Source organism: Engraulis encrasicolus, chromosome 1, assembly GCF_034702125.1.
Source record: "Engraulis encrasicolus isolate BLACKSEA-1 chromosome 1, IST_EnEncr_1.0, whole genome shotgun sequence".
Taxonomy (NCBI): Eukaryota; Metazoa; Chordata; class Actinopteri; order Clupeiformes; family Engraulidae; genus Engraulis; species Engraulis encrasicolus.
In genome coordinates, this window is record NC_085857.1 from 23,421,728 (window position 1) to 23,433,023 (window position 11,296).

Genomic DNA, 11,296 nt, shown 5'->3' on the forward strand with positions numbered 1-11,296 from the left:
GGGCCAGCACCTTGGCACCTTCATTTCTGATCTCTCCCCCAAGGTGTCGTGTCGAGTTGTGTTGTGGTACTGTATGCCAGTGTGTGTGAGTGCTTAAGTGGGATTGGATTGTGGGAATTTTTTGAGGTTTGACCTGCTTTTTTTGTTATTTGTTTTGCTAATTTCCTTTTATCTATGATAATTGTGTTTTCTTACTTTTTGTAACTTTACTGTAAAGCAAAAAGAAAAAAAAAAAAAAGAAAAAGAAAAACAACCCACTATACCTGTAAATCTTTGCAGACACCGAAAGTGGTAGGGGACGCCAGGGTGGATGTTTCTTTGTTGATTTTGAAGGGGAAGAGTGTCCTGTGGAGGAAAGCAATTTGCTATGTTCTCCTTCAAAACAATCAAGTTGCGCTGCTTCACGCAATTCTTCTATTGTTAACTAGAAAGAGGAAGACTTGAGGAAGGAGGACTCCGAAGCAAGTGAGGTGTTTTATTTCCTGTTTTGAAAGAAAACAAAACAAACAAAAATGCAGATTTTTCTTTTCTTTCTCAAGGGTGTTAAGCAGCTCAATTCTGAGGCTGCATCTCTCTGTGTTTCCCATCTACTGGCTTTCAAATATATCAATTAGAGATGCACCGGATCCTGATTTTTAGGATCCTGCCGGATACCGGATCCACTGCTTAAGATCCTGCCGGATCCGGAACTGGATACCGGATCCTACAAAAGGGTTGAAACACATAGCCTACTCACACACGTGGGCCCTTTTTATCACGTTGTCTCAAACTATTTTGACTGAAAAGCCTCGGCTACCGGATCCTGGATCCTGGAACCGGATCCGGATCCTGTGAAAAACCCTATTATCCTGCCGGATCCGGAACCGGATATTGGATCCGGTGCATCTCTAATATCAATATCACTCCTCTAGCCGTTTTCTCCAGCCTTGTGCCTTGAGGTTCGACATCACAGAGATCATACATGAAACGTTGAGAGGGGGCGAGTCCTCCTCGATTCCTGCTTTGGCAGAACAGAGCCACACGGACAGAGGAAACTAACTGGAGGAGGAGTGATATTGTTTGCAAAGCAGCCATGATCTCCTCCACCCCCCCCCCCCCCACCCCCCAGCTCTTCTGCTCTATCTTCCTCCAGATACCCCCATCCCCAATCCCCAAGCCTGCACGGCAACCTGTCAATCCTTGTATGTTTCTATCTCTCACCAGCTTCCTCTCTCTCTCTCTCTCTCTCTCTCTCTCTCTCTCTCTACAGCCGGGTGCATTTTGCGAACAGCAGCCTTGTAGACTTCAGTCATAATACATCTTCACAGATCCTCTCCTGCTTTGTTTTCTTCTTCTGGAGCACTTCCACGACACACCAGAGACATCGGCCTCAATGGCACAGAAAACACTCACAATGCAAACACGCAGACATGTGCAACACTGCAAATGTGTGTGTGTGTGTCTGTGTTTTGTGAGTGTGTGTATGTGCGTGCGTTTGTGTGTGGTTGGACCTACCTCTCACTTAACCCCTCTGCCACTTCAGATAGTCCTCAAAAGACAAAAAAAAATCCTCTCCGGTCAGAACAAGAGGCCGTCGGAAAGCAAGAAAGAGCAGGTTAAAAAAAAAACTAACAAAACAAAAAAACAAACAAAACCTCACCTGGTGGTGCTGCTGTACAGTCTAGTAGCCATTCTCGTCTGAGTTGTCGTCGTAGTACTTTTGGTACCTTCTGTCTACATTTCTCTTGTTTGCTCGCTCGCGTCTCACACCTCAAGACTCCCCTCGGTTTTCCGAAGTTTACAGATTTTACAGGTTTTAAACTCAGAGGGGGAGAGGAGGTTAATGCAAAGTAGAGTAGTAGTAGTAATAGTAGTGTTTGTGTCTGTGTGTGTGGGGGGGAGTAACTGGTGCTTACGCACTCGTGTGAAAAGTGAGGTGATGGTAGTGGCTGGAGGGGTGGAGCGTTACCTCAAGATTTCTAAAAAGGCAGAGGAAGTGTTGCGTCGTCACGGGTAACGGGAGAAGGCTAGCTTCTTCTCCTATCTTAGCGCCGATGTCTCTGGTGTGATCGATCGAAGGCTCCTCAGACCTCTCTCTCTCTCTCTCTCTCTCTCTCTCTGACACTATAAATACATAAATATATATATATACTGTACATTATACATAGAAGCACTAATGAAGTTTGATTGTTAGTTGTGCACTCACAAGCATGAGGTATTACAATTTAAAAACAGAAACACAAACAGAAAACAAAAAACAAAACAAACAACGAAAAACAAAAAACAACCTTTACCTTTCTACCCCCACCAGAATCACTTTTACTTTTATACTATATATATTGTTTTTTATTTCTTCTTGTTTTTGTTTTTGAGGGGGAGGAGGCGGGAATCTAACGCAGTGGTGTCTACTGATGTCAAAGACCCACCACCCCCCAACCCCACCCCTCTCAGTCCTTTCCTACCATTGGCCAACCTGTGTCCCCTATTCCTAGTACATGCCAGTGTTTCATCTGTGTTCCAAGTGCCAATAACTTTGTGAATTCCTTACTGTGACCCAATAATAAAAAAAGAGATAATTGCACATTAACTACTGTAAAAAAGTGGGGAAAATCTGAATATCTTAATAAAAAAAGGTTTGTAACAAATCTCTCCTCTTGTTTTTTTCTGTGTTCCTATATCTGTGGACTACATTTTATTGATTACAGATGTTGTGATGACTATATTTGATCACTTCCCATCACTTCCATTACTCTTACAAGTGCTCCTGCCATGCCTCTTGACAAGGGTGTACAACTACCACCGAGTGGGTTATAACAAATGAATAAAGAGAAATCAAGATTTCACACAGTTAGTGACATCTTGACATTTGACCAATCAGCAGTGGCCTGGAGCCTGTAAAACTTTTTTTTTCACCCGGAAGTTGAGATTTGTGTGCCCTATTAAGTAACTCGAGGGTTGCGTTCCAATATGCCTCCTTGCGTTCTCCACTTGTGCTTGTGGCCTCGTACCAGGAAGTAGTTCGCCAAGATGACATCACTGACAACAGCATTATATTTCAATATCTCGCAAAAGCTCAATTGTAGAGTCATTGTCTCATTTGCAAACTGGATGGTAAATGAACAATAGTCCCCCAAAAATTGTGTCTAGTACAGTCATAAATGGAGGTTCCGTGACCAACCTCTGGCAACAATGTTTTGATGATTGATTTGACCTCTATGGACCCTTTAGAAAAGATTTAGCCCCCATGTCCCTCGCAAAAATCCCGGGCTTTTTTGCTAGAGAGCCAAATTCAAAATGGCGTCCGGCGGCATCTCTAAAAAATAACTTTTGATCTGAATGACCTAGAATCATGTATGAAGGCACTTTTTCATATGTGTCAACCATGAGGATTCCAAATCTGACATCATTTTGGTTATAAAACTTCGTTTTGACAGCGAAATTCAAGATGGCCGCCATCTAGAACCGTTATTTTCGACCTTTTTAGGCCGTCACCGCCCAAAATGATCATATTTGGACTGGGAACCTCCCAATTTGTGTGACTGTATTTCTCATGTAAAGATATTGAGAGAATATCTGATCTACAAGCCCAGAATTCCTCACATTGGGAGGCGTAGTGGGCTTGTAGATGGGCTATTTTAACAATGTGTCTTTTTTTAGTAGGCTATTATTTGACAATTTGGCCGATATCTTAGCATTGTTTGATGATTACTTTGGATGCAGTGATGGTCTTTCACTTTGAGAGTCCTTACATCATGACCCCACCCCCCCCAAAACAGGGGGTCTTGACCCACAGGTTGAGAACCACTCATCTAGAAGGAAAACCCCTTCACGTTTCACATTTTCCAAGCATTCTTGCACAGAGAAGCCCGTTGAGGAACTCGAGGCAAGAGCTGCTGAAATGGAAGAAGTGTGCTCACAGCAGTGATCAACTTGATTGAAGACAGTCAGTTTGTGAAGCTCCCCGAGCTGCAAGAACACCGTGTTGTTGAGGAATGTGTGGTCTTATTCAACCCCAATGGCACATACAGGAAGACGCAGAAGAGCAAGCTCATCTCGAAGATCTCCCTCCACCCTGTTTTGATTTAAGAATCCTATCTTGCTCTAATTGACATAGGCATGATCTGGAGGATGGGAACCCCATCAGCAGAAGATTAGCAGACACAGGATGGCACCCTATACAAGTAGCTTGGGCTATGCCCAAAAACTGTCATCCATCATCCTTGCCTTCTCATGCTCCCAGTATCATCGGTGCCAATGATCCCTACGATACATCATACTTAACAAAAGAAGACGAACGAGACCTGCGCATACATGGTAATGCACATACACATGAAATTGACAAGTTCCCATCTGCCAAGTCTTTCAAAATTTTATTGTGTAGTGTCAAAAACAAGAAAAAGACTACACCATTGAGCAGTCTGAAGCTCTTCACTGTTAATGATGGTCAATGACAGTCAGGTTGTAGTGGCCCTGTTGTTATTGATGCAGCTGATACCTATGTCTACGGCAGCTTCCTGGCATGCTATGCATTAAGAGAGACAAAGAGACGGTCCTCTTCTGTGACCTTTTGACAGAAGAGATGGCAGATAGCCTGTAAAACAGTGTAGCTGCACAATGCCATGATGCCAACTCAAGGTTCTATGAAAAAGGAAAATCATCAGTGTATGAGCTCCCAGGGTCACCCCTATGTTGCCCGGGAGCTATGTTCCCCGAGTCCTATGTCCCCCCCGCCACCGGGGAACTTAGAACCCTTTTTTCAAAAAGGGGTTCTATTCCTGCTGCTTCCAAGTAGACTGCTGCCGCATGACTAGCGAGGGTTGTTGTTAGAGTTACGGTTAGGGTTAGGCTGCCACTGTTCGCAAACTTGACATGAAATACGCATGGCAACCGTTCTGGCAAGAGATATGCATATGAAGCATCCTGGGCCATACAATGCAGGGAACATGGGACACTTTTGAGAAAAAGGGTCGGTAGTTCCTCAGTCCCATACAAAGACCGGGGAATACAGGACCCGGGGAAGCTATACGCTATACTCCCAACCATGTTTGAGTGGCGATGGGTGGTTCTTTAGTGTGGGGTGGCGCACTAGATGCGGCAAGTAGTTGGGACAGAGGCAGTGTTGGCATAAGCTGTCTGCATATGGAGGGAGACAGATAAAAGACTCTCTTCATGGTCTTCGACTTGGAAGCACAGGCTTCAGCCATGGTGCTACTTTTCTTGTCTGCATAGATCATCTGTCTCGTGAACACAAACAGCTGTTGTACTCCCTCTTCAAGGTGAACAGAGAGCAACCGAGAGTTGCTGCCTTGCCACAGAGCTCTTTATCACCTTTTCATGTACTGATGATTTTTCTTTTTCATAGAACCCTACAGGTAAGTTGGCATCACAGCCTGTAAAATAGTGTAGCTGCACAATGCAGTCTGCCATCTCTTGTCAGCAGGTCATGGAAGAGGACAGTCTCTTCATTTCTCTTAATCCTTAGCATGCCAGGAAGCTGCCATAGACATCTGTATCAGCTGCATCAATAACAACAGGGCCACTATAACCTGACTGTCATTGACAATCATAAACAGTGAAGAGCTTCAGATGCTCAATGGTGTAGTCTTTTTCTTGTTTTTGACACTACACAGTAACATTTTGAAAGACTTGGCAGATGGGAACTTGTCCATTTCATGTGTATGTATGTGCATTACCATGTATGCGCAGGTCTCGTTCGTGAAAGTGAAAGTGAAAGCCCATTGGGAAACTCCAACTCCCATTGTCATTGTGACACAGCACTCCACAGCACACTGCACACAACGAAATTGCATTTATGCCTCACCCATGCAAGGGGGCAGCCCTCAGTGGCGCCCCATGGGGAGCAGTGCGGTGGGACGGTACCATGCTCAGGGTACCTCAGTCATGGAGGAGGATGGGGGAGAGCACTGGTTGATTACTCCCCCCACCAACCTGGCGGGTCGGGGGTCGAACCGGCAACCTCTGGGATGCAAGTCTGACGCCCTAACCGCTCACCCATGACTTCGTCTTCTTTTGTTAAGTATGGTGTATCGAAGGGATCATTGGCACCGATGATACTGGGAGCATGAGAAGGCAAGGATGATGGATAACAGCTTTTGGGCATAGCCCAACCTACTTGTATAGGGTGCCGTCCTGTGTCTGCCAATCTTCTGCTGATGGAGTTCCCATCCTCCAGATCATGCCTATGTCAATTAGAGCAGAGTTTCTCAAAGTGGAGCGCAAGCCTTCCTGGGGGGGGGCGCGGAGGCATCACAGGGGGGCCGTGTGACATCTGCCCCCCCCCCAAAAAAAAAAGATTTCCTATATGGCCAATAAGTCAATATGTTTAAAGTCCCCCTCACCAACATTATATTATTCATTGTCATTGATTTCAATAGAATAGGAAATGAACACACATCTGCACTGCATTCGACTGCAGTCCCTCTTTGTTTTATCTCACCTTTCCTTTAATTCTGCGCAGCAATCGCAAAATCAATTTGCGCAAGTACTGCTTTTGCTTAGAAACCATTTATTTCCTAATTTACCTCAGGTCAGACATAACTATGATAGCGCCAGCCAGAAGTGATTTTTACCCCACAAAAAGGGGGAGGGGGCACGGAGGCATCCAGACCCTCTGAGGGGCAAATGATGGGAAAAGTTTGAGAACCACTGAATTAGAGCAAGATAAAATTCTTAAATCAAAACAGGGTGGAGGGAGATCTTTGAGATGAGCTTGCTCTTCTGCGTCTTCCTGTATGTGCCATTGGGGTTGAATAAGACCACACATTCCTCAACAACACAGTGTTCTTTCAGCTCGAGGAGCTTCACAAACTGACTGTCTTCAACCAAGTTGATCATTGCTGTGAGCGCACTTCTTCCATTTCAGCAGCTCTTGCCTCGAGTTCCTCAACGGGCTTCTCTGTGCAAGAATGCTTGGAAAATGTGAAACGTGAAGGTCTTTTTTTAACTAGATAAGTGGTTCTCAACCTGTGAGTCAAGACCCCCTGTTTTGGGGGGTGGGGTCATAATGTAAGGACTCTCAGAGTAAAAGACCACCACTGCATCCAAAGTAATCATCAAACAATGCTAAAATATCTGCCAAATTGTCAAATAATAGCCTACTAAAAAAGACACATTGTTAAAATAGCCCATCTACAAGCCCACTACGCCTCCCAATGTGAGGAATTCTGGGCTTGTAGATCAGATATTCTCTCAATATCTTTACATGAGAACACAAATCACAAATTGGGAGGTTCCCAGTCCAAATATGATAATTTTGGGCGGTGACGGCCTAAAAAGGTCGAAAATAACGGTTCTAGATGGCGGCCATCTTGAATTTCGCTGTCAAAACGAAGTTTTATAACCAAAATGATGTCAGATTTGGAATCCTCATGGTTGACTCATATGAAAAAGTGCCTTCATACATGATTATAGGTCATTCAGATCAAAAGTTATTTTTTAGAGATGCCGTCGGACGCCATTTTGAATTTGGCTCTCTAGCAAAAAAGCCCGGGATTTTTGCGAGGGACATGAGGGCTAAATCTTTTCTAAAGGGTCCATAGAGGTCAAATCAATCATCAAAACATTGTTGCCAGAGGTTGGTCACGGAACCTCCATTTATGACTGTGGCGCTGTGGCGCAGCGAGCTAAGCCCCCCACATTTGGGCTTGCATGCCCACGGGGACCCTGGTTCGAGTCCGGCTGGGGTAATTTCCCGATCAAATAAAGGCATAAAAGCCCCTAAAAAAATTTATTTAAAAAAAAAAATGTTGTGTCTAGGCTGACAGCGGGGAAACAAGGTCGCATATTGGAATGCACACAAGGTGTTGTTCATCTTCGGTTGCTTGCTATGGGCTGGAAGCAGACATTTCACAGCCTGGGGACTCATGCACAAAGCTTACTTACACCAGAGAAGGAGAAATGTAAGAGAAGGTTCACTTCCACTATTGTTCCCTCAAAAACGTGCACTTCCACCTGGCTGGCGACCACGGGCAAATAATGGCTGGGAAACCTGAATGGGAGTCAAGAGGGCTGAATCCCAAAACATGTTTTACTCTAATTTACAGTAATCAACCTCATGAATACACATTTCCTGCTGGTTGTTTATATTTGTAGAGTTCTTTGGGTGTTAAGTTTTCCTACCAGGGCAGAAGATTTTGACCTGTAGGCCTACTTGCTGACGTTCTGCTATATGGATTTGGTCTCATAATCTTGCAGACTCAGTGTATAATAATCTACAGGTGCAAAAACATCTAATTGTGGCTCAAATGAGTTCTTTTTATGACTAGTTTTGAATGTAATATTATTTGGGGCAAAAAAATATAATATATATATTGATAATAAATATATTGTTCATTTATTGTTCGTTTTTCACTTGTCTGGGTGGTAGGCCTACTGCAGCAAGTTAGTGAACTTCAGTCATTGACCCCTGAAATTGGTTTCGTATTCTCTATTCATGTACAAAAACATAGGTAGCCTACATAACTTCTTACGAACGAATATGTACAGCCTGACTTCATATGAAACAATTGTGAGTGTACTGAATTTTGTGTGATATTGGGAACGTGAGAAAAACTGATGTGGACAAAATGGACAAACACTGCCATCCCTACATTTTAGAGACCATACTACTGTTACCCATGTTGACCTACTCTGACATACAGCATAAAGACAAATCTCCTATTTTAATCAATATTGCATTTAGGATGGAAATTGACTTGGCAACATTGTTTTCATCTAATGACTGAATATATTGTTTTTTTCCTGCTACACAAGTTCACAAAACCACTCCACCCATCATACCAGTAAAATGTCAGGGCAGTACCACACAACTGGGGTGAATTTCTCAAAACCTAAGTTGCTTACTACATTAGCTACTTTGTTGTTTTCAATGCATTTTTCCATTGGAAACTACCGAAGTTGCTAACAGGCTAACAACTTCTCTTTTGAGAGACTCACCCCTGTGTTGCAATGTCTTAAAGGACATACTACAGAGTATTACCTGACAACAAGAACAACCGGATCCCTGACTACACCACTTCTCCATGCCATCTCAGTTTTTTCCCTTCAGTTCAGTTCAGTTCAGTTCAACTTTATTGGTACCCGAAGGTAAACTGGGTTTGCAGTATAAAAGAGAAGATGGCTGTCCTTACATCAGAACCACAAGACACATGACACATAAACATGGAGTCTAAAAAACACATGTAGGCTTCACATGGAAATAAATAAAAATGTTTGACATTTGACTGAAAAAAAAAAAAATACACATACAACATATACACAGGGGGGGGGGGGGGCACCATGGCAGAAGTGACATCACACTCCTGGTGCAGCTAAAGTGCAAAGAGCATTTTTACAAAATACATTTTTTTATTTTATTTTACATCTTGTTTAGCAAAGTAATTGCAGCTGGGACAAAACTGCTTTTGAACCTATTGGTTCTGCAACCAGGAACTACCAGCCTCCGCCCAGAGGGGAGGTACTGGAACTCACTATGCAAAGGGTGTCGGCTATCATCTAGGATAGCCATTGCTATCCGCTGTAGTTGCTTTGCATACAGGGAGGAAGGGTGCAGCTGTGGTTCACCAATCAGTTTACTTGACCACTTAACAATTTGGTATAGGCGGTTCTTGTGTGTAAGGGGGACATTGCCAAACCATGAAGCTAAAGAAAAAGACAAAATTGATTCAATAAAGGAACGATAAAACAAAATCATCATGGACTTATCAACATTAAACTGGCAAAGCTTCCTCAAGCAGTGTAAACGCTGTTGACCTTTTTTGCATACAGCTTCACAATTGTCCTGGAAATTTAATTTGGAGTCAATGATGGTCCCTAAGTATTTGTAGGATTTAACTTGTTCCACTAGTTGACCTTTCATATTAGTGGCCACATACCTTGATTTTTCCCCAAAATCAAGGTGCATATCCTTAGTTTTGGATATATTCAGTTTAAGGTGTGATTCGTCACACCACTGGACAAAGTCTTCAATTATCGGTCCATGACCTCTTTCCTCTTTCTGTAACAAACTTACGATAACAGAGTCATCGGCATATTTGATGATGGTTCTATTGGCATATTTACTCTGACACATGTTTGTATACAGGATAAACAGGAGGGGTGAGAGTGCGCACCCTTGTGGCGAGCCTGTGGAGGAGGAAAGCTGACTGGACATAACTCCATTCACCCTAACTTTCTGTGTTCGATTAATTAACAATTCTAAAATCCAACCAACAAGATTAAAACTTAAAGAAAATTGTGTAAGAAGACGGTTTACTAAAATGTGTGGTTGAATGGTATTAAAAGCTGATGAAAAGTCAATAAATAATACTTGTGCGTGTGACCCACTCACTTCAAGATGCTTCAGGAGCTGATGAGATAGGGTGATGGTGGCATCTTCTACTCCTCTGTTTGGCCTGTAGGCAAACTGCATGGGGTCTAAATCATTTTCGACATTCCTTAAAATGTGCGACCTTATCAATTTTTCAAAGTTTTTCATTAAAATTGAGGTTAGGGCGATGGGTCTAAAATCATTCAAAGTATTTGGTCTACCACATTTGGGGACAGGGACCACAACAGCATGTTTCCAGACCTTGGGTACATGTTGTGTCTGCAGAGATTTATTAAAAATACACGTGAATATTGGGCTCAGCTGTCCCTCCACTGTCCCTGTCCACACATACTGTGACTCGGACACAAACTGCAAATGCAAACACACAAAAAGCAAATGCAAATAAAATCCATGTTGTTTATTATGACAAATCCACCTGGATTCACCACAAACATCAAAAGACAAAAAAGTTTCAAATAGTACAGTCTTTTTACATTTACAAAAAAAGGGTACATGGCACATTTTTGTACAAGTCCTCTTAGTTAACCTCAATAAGCTCTTGAAATGGATTGTTAAACGAAGGAGGCAGCTGAGCTGAGAAAGTCAAGTGGGGGTAATTTCATTCAGAAGAAAACCAGGTTCCATTTAGCAGGAGGTAGTGGTATATCTAATAATAAAAGAGTCTGGAGTCCTCAGTTTCGTTAACCGAATGACAGCTGCAGACTCTCTTTTAGTTAGCTTACCACTTCCTTGGGTTTTTATTTTACTTCCCACATGTAAGCACGTCAAGCATCAACATCCATGTGACCCTCTGATGAAGACGGAAGCTATACCGTCAAAACACGTCAGGTAAAAGATAAAACTTTTACATGTCTGAAGTAGGAGAAAAACCTACATTTTACAAGAAGTTGGACATGATGAATGTCATACATTTACTACTTCCAGTCAGTTAACTTAGCCAGGTTTCACCACTTGTCCCCCAAGAAAATG